Below are 12,050 nucleotides of genomic sequence, written 5' to 3' on the forward strand. Positions count from 1 at the left end.
TGGTTCCTGATTTTTTAGCTGAATCGTGTGTTTGTAGTTTACCAAGATTTTAAGCAAAACAAGGAGCACCTGTGAAAAGCATTTCGGACAACGGCTTACAATTTATTTCTAAAGTCACTTATGATTTTATTGCACGTTTTGGCATATCATGGCATTTCAACCCTGTCGCTGCACCGTGGTAGGAAGGATTCTTCGAAAGACTTGTTGCTTCGACAAAACGTTGCCTTCGCAAAGTAATTGCAAACGAACACGCCTTACCTAAGAAGAACTTTTAACTACTTTAGCTAAAGTTGAAGCTGTCATCAATAATTGCCCAATTACATCAACATATGATAAATCTGGAAGCACTCTATTGACGCCTAATCATTTATTATATGGCAGAATATTAAACTTCTTAGCAATTAAAGAAAGCAATGTCAATTACAACTTAAATACAATTAGTACGTTCATTAATGACATTTTAAATCACAATTGAAAGCGATAGAGAAAAGAATATGTAACTGAAAAGTTACAAACCAAACCTCAATAAACGATTTTTATTAATACACGATCCGAATATTAAGCGAGGATTGTGGAAAACAGGAATAGTTCAGAGACTAATCAAATCACAGGATAAACATATTCGTGTAGCAGAAGTTAAATACATTTGCAATGGAAAAGAAATTATTATCCAAAGACCTATTAATAAACTATACTTTTCAGCAAATTTTAAACAGAATGCCAAATGAAAAAATCATTAAAGTGAAGTTTTGTAACAAAAATGACATTAAATTCATTGTTTGTAATTAGTTTGCCGGAGAATGTTGAGCGCGATTGCGCACGTATTTAACTCTTTTTACGCTTCTTATATATTTTTATATACAGGAGATTTATTAATGAATTAAAACACAATTTTAAAATCATTTGTTTAACGGAAACCTAGAGTAAGCGTGGTAAATCAAATGCCCAATTTGAACTAATTAATTACTTATCAGTTCACCAAACACGTGGTTTTGGTGTTGGTGGGGGTGTATGTATTTTTGTTCACAACTCAATTAGTTATAATTTACGTCACAATCTCTGCGTAAATGAAAAAGATTGCGAGTCATTATGCTTTGAATTAATAAATAAAACCACAAAAAAAATAACTATAAATGCCACATATAGACCTCCATCTACTATCCTATAAAAATTTAAAACTCATCTTAAACCATTCTTAACGAATATAAAAAAAAAACCGAAGTCATGGCTACTTAGTTGGGGATTTTAACATAGACCTAATAAACCATGCTTCCAATAATAATGCAAACAGTTTTATATATACTCTTCTTCAAAATAAATTAATTCTGACAATAAACAAACCAACGAGAGTGACTAACAATCTTCCACACTTCTAGATAATATAATAACTAATTACCATCTAAATAACTGTCTTTACACAGGAACAATCAAAACTGACTTATCGGATAATTTCCCAACATTTCTAGTTACTAACAATATAGTATTTAACAGTATTCCTTCTCAATCCATTATATTTAGGCGACAGATCAATGAAAATCTTTTAAAAGACAACGTTGATTGGAATTTGGTATTACAGTCATATGATGTTAACAACGCATATGATCTATTTTTAAATCAATTCTGCAAGCAATATGATTAAGCATTTCCTGAAAAAAAAAATATTGTATACACCAAAACTGTTTTAACTCCATGGATGTCTAACGGGTTACTGAAATCTTCAAAAAGAAAACAAAAGTTATATGATAAGTATTTGAAAAAAAAACTTATAAAAACGAAATGACCTAAAAACATTCTAAAAATATATATGAAAAAACAAAAAGGAACTCAAAAAAGTTTTATTATGCAAAGCTATTAAGTAAAGCCACCGGAAATACTAAAAAAACATGGAGTGTAATTAAAGAAATAATAGGAAAAAATAATTATGCGAGAAACATTCTGCCAAAAAAATTAACAATTGATGAAAACACAATTTATGATAAATTAATTATTGCTTAAAAACTAAACAGCTTTTTTACTAATAATGGTCCAAATTTGGCATTAAAAATTCCTATAAATTCAACACCATTAATGAGTGGTTCAAAAGTAATAAACTTTTTCTAAGTGTGGATAAAACTAAATTTATTTTTTTCCACAAAGTTAATAAATCAAAAAATATTCCCATCAAATTACCTAATCTAATAATCAATAACACTAACATTAAAAGAGAAAACTCAGTAAACTTTCTAGGCGTAATCCTAGATGAACATTTACGTTGGAGTTTACATATATAAAGTATTGAAAATAAAATATCAAAAACTTTAGCAGTGGACCTTACTTGTCGAAAATGTTTCCCAAAATTGTAAATACGCATAAAAGTAGTATAGAGCAGTTTAAAAATGAATCAAAACAGGCATTCTAACTTATGGATTTTTATATATTCGATTTTAAATGTTTTTTTTAATTAGAACTCAAAGACAAAAAATAATTAATGCAAAAATTATGTCACTGAGTGTATCAACATTTTTTTTTTTTATTATTACGTTATTTATGGTATTACTTTTATGACGTTTTCTAATTTATTTACGTTATTTCTATGAAGTAGACTTATTTAATTAAGTTATTTCTATAGTGTATATTGATTTATTTACTTTTATTTTTAAATCTTAGTTTAAATTTTATAAATAAGTTTTAAGCAAATGATAATATCTTATTTATTTTTTCTTATTCACTTGAACTTACTCTTTCCTTAAATTTTTATTCCTTAAGTTTTTCTTTAAAAGACAACGAATTGTTATCTATTTTACTTTTATATATATATATTTTTTTTTTAATAAAAAGTTTGTTAATTATAGATATTTAAATATTACGGATTTTGTAAATACGTAATAAAAGAGCTTGGTACTTAGGCTAAATTAGTCTTCTTCTTGCCCCGCCAATATTTATTTTTATTTATGTGCTTCGAAATTGTATATATTATTTAACGGCAAAATAAAAAAAAAATGTATATATGTTCACAAACTGCATTTAAAAAACGTGTAACTATGGTAGTAATATTATAAAACCAATTTGTAACAAGAGACTCTTAATATAAAATAACTACTGATTATAATGTATCCCAGAAAAAACAACATTAAGAGATACTTAGATAAAACAAAAAAATTAAGACTCGAACTCAAAAACACTTAAAAAGTTTAAAAGAAGGAAAACATTTTCAGTCAGCAATAGCCACCTATAGTTAGGTTTGCTCGTAAAAAAAAGTAAAAATGGGAGAATGTAAAAACAATTGAAGTAAAAACAAAAAAAATACATGGGTACCAATGTTCCCCTTTGAATTGTTGAATTATTTTAGATAACAGGAGTTTGTTAAAACTAAGTTTGGGACTCAAGTTTTTAAGTCAAGTAAATTAGACGTCAGTTAATTTTGATGTGCTTTCAACGTTGAAAAATTTTTTTTTAAATTTACGAGCTGATGATGCTGGTAACCGAAATCCAGCAAATATTTATAAAAATTATTTGTTTAATTTTCAATATATATTTGCTATTTGTTTGAAAGCTCCAGCAGGACATCACATATAGCAGTTTCGATTATTAAACAGGATTTTCGCAAAGTAAATAGGCTTCGCTACATATAAAAGTTTCGATCAATAAACAGGAATTTCTCAAAGTGTATTGGCTTCGCTACATGATAAAAAATACTTTTTTTTTAAATTAATGTGAGATCTCGATTTACATAACATAAAAAGGTTATGTATCTTTTATGATACAAATCTTGTAATGTTACATAATTTATAAAACATTACAAGATTATGTATATATCTGTATATATATATATATATATATATATATATATATATATATATATATATATATATATATATATATATATATATATATATATATATATATATATATATATATATATATATATATAAGATATATATATATATATATATATACATATATATAAATATATATATATATATATATATATATATATATATAAATATATATATATATATATATATATATATATATATATATAAATATATATATATACATATATATATATATACATATATATAGATATATATATGTATTTATATCTGTATATATATATATATATATATATATATATATATATATATATATATATATATATATATATATATATATATATATATTTACTAAATAAATATACATATATATATATATAAATATTTATATATATATAAACATATATATATATATATTCATAATAAAATCAAAGATATATATAAATATATATATATATATATATATATATATATATATATATATATATATATATATATATGTATATATATATCTGTATATATATATATATATATATATATATATATATATATATTTATATATATATTTATATATATATATATATATATATATATCTGTATATATATATATATATATATATATATATATATATATATATATATATATATATATATATATACTAAATAAATATACATACATATATATATAAATATTTATATATATATAAATATATATATATACATATATATAGATATATATATATATGTATATAAATCTGTATATATATATATATATATATATATATATATATATATATATATATATATATATATACTAAATAAATATACATACATATATATATAAATATTTATATATATATAAATATATATATATATATATATATTCATAATAAAATTAAAGATATATATAAATATATATAAATACATATATACATATATATATATATATATATATATATATATATATATATATATATATATATATATATATATATATATATATATGGTATATATATGTATATATATATATATATATATATATATATTATTATTATTATTATTAATATAATTATTATTATTGTTATTACTATTAACATTATTATTATTAATATTATTAATATTACTGAATGCTATTGGATTATACTCTTTGTAACACATCTAAACTTATTTTCAACTGGATTATGTGGAACATTTTTTATTACTAATTATTTAAGCAATTCTTATCATGTTATATGAAGTTTTAAAACCATCAGATTAAATGGAAAAAATCATCAGAATAAATGTGAAAAAGCGCCAGATTAAATGAAAAAAACCACCCGATTTCTGTAAAAAACCTCCAGATTAAATGCAAAAACCGGTATTCCATATTGGCATTTGTTTTTAAAAGTTACGTTTTTAATGTCTTCTAAGCGTTTTTTAAATGTCTTTAAAATGTTTTTTAAGTAAGAATATTTAGAAGCTTTATGAAAGACATTTAAAATACATTTAGAACGTAACTTTTGAATACAATTGCTCGCTGGGTTGTAATCTGCATATAAGCATATATGATATCGCAATACTGCAAGCATAAAATAAACTAATTTCTAGTTTTTTTGGTTTCAGAAAAACTTTAGTTAAAAGATATAATAAACCAAATTTATTTATCATATTGCATACATGTTAATGATGTTGTCTTTACTGAGCCTTCACTACTCAGAAAAGAGTTACACTAGGTTTCTATTGCTTTCTAAAACAAAAAGGTTAACTCGTGTCAAAAAAATGTTTTTATTCTGTAAAGTTAACTATTACTATTTACCATAAATACCTTTTAAAATTTAATGCTTTTACTGTTACAAAAAGGTAGTTTATATATATTAACAACTTTCCGTGAGGAAAGTGAATTTTTAGATAAAATTATGTAAAGTTTAAATTTGACTTTGAAAACCTCAAAAAACACGTGTTAAATTTGAGTAATACACATGTGTTTTTAGTTTACGTCTTGATTGTGACAAACACATGTCTATAAATGCTATAATTCTGAGAAAGAAACTAGATTTGACGATAGGGTAAATACTAAGCATTTTAGATTTTTTTTCTATCAACTTTTTTAACGCATATTTAAGATTTTGGGTAACATTGATAGAAAAGATTAAGGTACGCCATTGACCAACAATCAAACAAAAGTTGGCGGAATGCTTACATCTTATGACTCTTTCACTATTACATTAAATGTAAAAAAAACAATCCTCATTTTACATGAGCTAGTCCTTAAAAGATATGCATCAAGACATTAAATGTCAAAAAATCTAAACACCGACACATGAAGAAAGTTAAAATCATCACCTTATAATTTTACATTTGTTTGTCAAAACTCCAATGATAATATTACCCCTTACGTAGCTTTAACATTTAGAGCAGAAAATATACTACTGTCAATGTTACCCCATCTAGAGGATAACATAGAGAGTTAAATCCCAACAACAAAATTAGTTCTCTTTTAGTGATATTAAATGAATAAATAAATTTTTATCAGTTTTTTGCTGCATTATTATTGGTAAACACATTGAATTATTAAATATCAAATTTAGTTTATGACAGCTCAATAAATGAAATACTTTCTAAACATGTGTCAATAGTACCCCACTTTATCTTTTAACAAATTTAGTTATACTAACACGTTACTTAACTAAATCTATATATAATTAAAAAGTTATTTTACTACAACTTTTCATTCTATATATTGTATAAAAAATAGCTTGAATTTTATCAAACGAGATTTATATTATATTATTATTATTGAAGCAAATAAATACTAAAATTAAAACACTTTAACTCAACTTTAATCAGCTAGTTTTTAAAAGTATTGTTTATGCGAGCAAAAATTGATAAAAAATTGTTTTAATTTAAAAACTGAAGTTCTCAAAAATTTTTCCTTGCTGCTTTAATAATGGCCATGTTAACTTGCACGTCATGAAAATCCTCAGCTTTGCCTCCTCTGTCTGGGTGATGTTTCATACACATTTGTCTGTATACTGTGTCAATCTCGGTATTAGATGCTCCTTCATTTAGATTAAAGTAACGATATGCTTTTTTTAATGCATTGTCTTTTCGGCTGCTAAATATCCATTCTTTCTTAAGGTTGGGATGAGCCTGAGCAGCTGAGCTACCAAATATTGAAGCAGCTACACCACCAAACATGGCGCCAATAGGACCAAATGCAGAGCCAAAGGCAGCTGCTTCTCCTGCAAAACCGCCAAAAGTATTACCAAAATAGTCCACTAATAATTCACTACATTGATTACCGGACATTTCTCCGTTAACATATTGATCAAGACACTGAAAAGTTTCTTCCCAATCATCTGAGCTTTCAGTACAATTGTTAAATTGAAAATTATTAATAATGATAAAACTTGCAATAATAAAAAATATAAGCATGATTCCTAAAAAAAATTACAACAAATATATAATTTTACAAAGGATCCAAAGTTGAGTTGAAAGAAATTGAGAAAAAAACTCTGTCAGAGTCAAGAAAAAATCGTAGTTTCAATTATGTTTAGTTATAAAATGAAAAATTATCAAATTGATAACTAAACATTGTTATTCATCTTTTTTTTTTTTAAAGAAAAAATTTTAAGTTTAGATTCATTATAATCTTAAAAAAATTATTATTTTTTTGTTACTTTGCATTTAAATATTTTTTACATCACAATTCCTTCACAAACAGGATTTAGCTAATAAATGGTTTGAATTCCGTGGAGGGTTAGTTCAAATTTAAAAATTACTTCAGACTTGACATTTGTTGTTTTATATTCTATTTACTGATCGGTGAAGGTCTTCATATTTTAACTTTTAAGCTGTTGATTGATTTTGATTCTGAGAGTCTTGAATTTCGGCATAAAAAAAATATGTTGGTTGTGGTGGTTATCCTTGTCTTTAGATACAAAATAATTTTTTTACAATTTCCTAAACTGGAGACTCATGCCTTCCGCAAAATATAATTGATGCCAGTTTTTAAAACCTTTATATTGCGTACAAACATTTCCATAACACACTCCAAAACTGTTGTATTTTTTTTTCTAAGCAAACTGCTTGAGCAATGGCTTTCAATAAATCAGAGCAATGGCTTTCAATAAATCAGACAGTGATTTCAACTAATCTAAGTTTTTTCTTTTATTATGAATTTTTTGTTCTTTCTTTAAATGTTTTACAATATTAGTCGGTCTACAATTATAATAATTTCAATAATATGATATATAGATTACAAGAATAATTAAGTTTGTAAGAGGAAGAACGCTGGATCTCCTGGAAGACCTAAAGATTTTGTTATGGAAAACCGCTTTGTTTTTTGAATGTAAATTTTCCATGTGAAGTTTTCATCTACGAAAACACCCAAGAAATTAGTAACTTTAGCTCTCCTTATTTCCGTATTACCACTATACAAGGAAGGTATATTCAAAAGAAGAATATTTTTTGAAGCTGAGTAAAAGAGAAATAATTTAGTTTTTTCGACAATTATAAAAATTTAATAGTTAGAAATTTTAATAAGTTTACTATTCATTTTGTTGAACAATGTTGGTAAGATAGTCAGTTAAAGAAGAATTTGTGTCATCGGTAAACATAACTGTTGTTAAATTTGATGCTTTATAGAGATCATTAACATAAGTTAAAAAGAGCAAAGGTATCGATTCTTGTGGAACTCCGTATATAATATTTAATAAACTTGATGATGAGGTTGAATTTATCTCAACAAATTGTTTCCATTTTTTTAAATAGTTTTTTAATCATAATAACACATTCCCTGTGATTCCATAGAGTTCTAGTTTTTTAAAAAGAATTTCGTGATCATTCGAGTCAAAAGGTTTTGTTTAGTCTATGGAGATGCTACGAGTATATTGACTTTTTTGAATGAATTTGCAATACTTCTTGTAACTTAAGGTATTGTATGTTCAGCAGAAGTATTTTTTTGGAATCCAAATCGATTGTTGTATAATATTTTATTTATTGTTAAATTGTTATATAATTTATTATACAAAATTATATAGAAAACTTTATGAAAAACAGGGAGAACTAAAGTTGAGCGGTGGTTATTGAGTTTAGTTAGTTCACCTCCATTTAAGACTAGCTATATTCAGAGCGTCTGGAATAATTGCTTGTTTAACTGAGTAACTAAAAATTTAAAAGATAGTATATTTTATGATGTCATATAAACCAATAACAATATTTCCATTGATGTCGTCTATCCAACTGCTTTTTTAAGTTTAATCATTTTGTCGGCCAATTCAAAATCTTCAAGTATTGTTTCAAAAATATTTAGGAAAGAGTTTAATGGAGAGGGAGTGTCACTTGCTAAACTAGTGACTATAGGGATATTTTTAGCCAAGCTTGCTCCTACTGATACGAAATATTTATTTATTTTGCTTGCTATTCTAATGGGATCAATATCAATTGTCAGGTCAATGTCATTTAACATTTAAAAAATTTATTTCCTTGTATATCTTTTTTTACACATTCTATGTAGTTAAAAAAAAAAAATCCAAAAGTTTTTATATTATCTCAAAAACACTGTTCCATCTAGTGCGGTTGTCGAGCAGCAGTCCTTTGTCATGCAAAGATCTGTAAGTTTGTGTTTGTTTTTTTTTAAATATTGAAACAATGATAATTAAAAAAACTTAAGTAATGCTTAAAGTTACTTTAAAATTTTTTCAATGTTTTCTTCATATTCAATCTCTTGCTCCGCATATTTAATGAGCAATTCTCCTTCAGCCTTTCCATCAGTTTCTACTTATGCTTTAATATCCGGTTCGATTTCTTTTCGGCCCACAATTTTTCGACAATCTTTTTTAGCATATATTGAATAAAAACCAACTAAAATGATTTAAATAAATCTGACAGATCTGATTCGGAAACATAATTATAAAAACCAATTTCAGCATTCACCAACAGCCAAACGTAGTTTTAATTGCAATATCATTACTTTCTTAGCCAAATTTTTTTAACTTTTCTATAATAAAAATTATTCTAATGATTTAGTAGAGTAAAAGACCCATTGATTAGGAATACTGATATTGTCATTTACATGATGGCAATTTCACTTTTCCTAATCAATATCTGAAGTTGTGGTAAACATTTAAATAAATCTTCTACCTCTATAGCTACACCATTTTGCACTTATTAATCCTCAGATATTTCCTTTTACTTCATTTAAATCAAATAAGTTAGCTTTGATTTAGCTAATGCAAATACACCTTTTAGATATGTTAACTTAATATTTTGATTTTTGATTTTTTTTTGTTTTTAAAGTTTTTTTTTTCGTATTATAAAGTTCTTTGCCAACTGTGACGTCACATTAGGTTCTAATTGAAAAAAAAGAACACTTTTATTTTCAAAACAACAATTATTTTGTAAGCAACGTTGAAAAAAAAAAGAATTTAGTTATGTTACCATTAAAAAAAATATATTTTTTAAAAACTTTGTCGGAGTTTCGTTAAAGTTTCTCGAGTTCTCTCGAACTCCCAAATTCCGGAAAACCGAGAAAAGTCCGACGAGACGGAGTTCCGAATGGATCTTTGGCATTAAACGAAAGTAAAATTAAGGAAAACTAAGATACAAATATACTAAAATTTTATAACTCTTAATTTATAACTCAATTTTTTATTAAAGAAGCTTGGAAACTAGATATAAAAGTAGAATAAAAAGAAAGTAGAGAAACTTTATTGATGAAATTTTTATGATAAAAGTAAAAATGTTATAAACAGTTACAATAAAAACAATAACAATATAAACAACCTTAGTTACAAAATAGTAATAAGAAAAATAATGACAAAGTTTTTATTTTATATATAACGTTAACATTCTACATTAATATTTATAGTTTCAATAAATATATGAAAACAAATAAGAAGAAGATGAAGTATTTGAAGAAGAAAATAAAAACAGAACAGAGAAGAAAAGCTGATAGTTGTTGTAACTGTATCAATTTGAATCTAATTAAATAAAATAGATTTAACATTGCAATGATAAGAATAATTTTGAGAAACTTATTATTTTACAATATTAAGATGATGCTGAGCATTTAAATAGGAGTTGATCAAAAGAGTTGTATCAATTATTAAATATAACAATATGGCATACAAACAAATAAAACATATGTAAAAAAAGTTAAATTTTGCATAATATATAAGTTCTAATAAAATAATAAAAGGACAGCGACAATAACAAAAAAGAAATATCAAATTTAATAAATATAATAATAATGACAACTAGAGTATAAGTAAAAGCATTTGAGGTAACTTCTGCTAGAAATTAATATCAATAAAATAGTTAGTAATTTAATCTTAAAATTGAACTTTAGTTGCTGACTATAATCAAAAAGATTTTTAATTGGTAAATAAAGGTAAGCATAAAGTAACAAAAATTAAAACATCACAAGTTCAGCTTTTTACTTTTGAGTTACTTTGAAGTACAATTCTAATTAAAAAACAAGTTTTTATATACTTAAGATTACTTCGTTTTTTTATTTCAAAAAATTGATATAACATTTTATTAAAAACTTAAGTAAAAATAATAAAAAGTGTAAAAAAATTATATTTTAAGTTTCTTTACTTGCTTGAACATCTTGTTACTTTCTGTTTACTAGGTACTATTTCTTACATGTTACTCGATACACGCTGTTATCAACTTATTACTCTCATTAATTATTTTTTCTTTTGTATGATAAAGACGTTTTATCTCCTTCCTAATTTACATAAAAATAAAAATTAGTTTTCCTATAATTTTCCGAAAGTCATTGACAAAACATATTATATTACTTCACACGTCAAATAAAAGCTGTTTAGTTGTTCAGGTTTTAATAAACTAAGGTCGAGTTTCAAAAGTAAATATAAATTTAAAAAAAAAGTACTACTTTCAGAATTTAAAATAAGTGCGATAAAACAAAATAACATAACATTTTTTGATCCTTTTTTGTATTTTTATTCGCATAATTTACGTATATATATATATATATATATATATATATATATATATATATATATATATATATATATATATATATATATATATATAAATACATATGGATGTACCAAATTTAACAGAAAAAAAAATTTCTTAGCCATGAAGAGATTGCTCTAAACTTTAAAGAAATTAAAAATTTGGAAATAAATATCTTTTCCTCATATTGGATTAATATAAAATAAATTTTTTTTTTTATCTTTTACTTTGTTTTTAATGAAGTTAATTATGATTAATCATCATGTTGAT

The 12,050-nt window shown here is 23.9% G+C and overlaps 1 long non-coding RNA gene across 2 annotated transcripts; it reads right to left on the reverse strand.

Annotated features, from left to right (window-relative positions):
- Nucleotides 1-3,018: 3,018 nt before the first annotated feature.
- On the reverse strand, nucleotides 3,019-11,581 carry LOC136085963 (uncharacterized). 2 transcript variants are annotated; one of them, XR_010641296.1, is made up of 2 exons: nucleotides 11,442-11,581; nucleotides 3,019-3,657 (listed from the first exon to the last, which is right to left on the reverse strand). It is a non-coding gene; the product is annotated as an uncharacterized LOC136085963 (long non-coding RNA). The 2 variants fall into 2 exon arrangements; XR_010641295.1 differs by having other exon boundaries at nucleotides 11,394-11,581.
- Between the last annotated feature and the right edge of the window lie 469 nt (nucleotides 11,582-12,050).

This window comes from Hydra vulgaris, chromosome 10 (assembly GCF_038396675.1).
Source record: "Hydra vulgaris chromosome 10, alternate assembly HydraT2T_AEP".
Lineage (NCBI taxonomy): Eukaryota > Metazoa > Cnidaria > Hydrozoa > Anthoathecata > Hydridae > Hydra > Hydra vulgaris.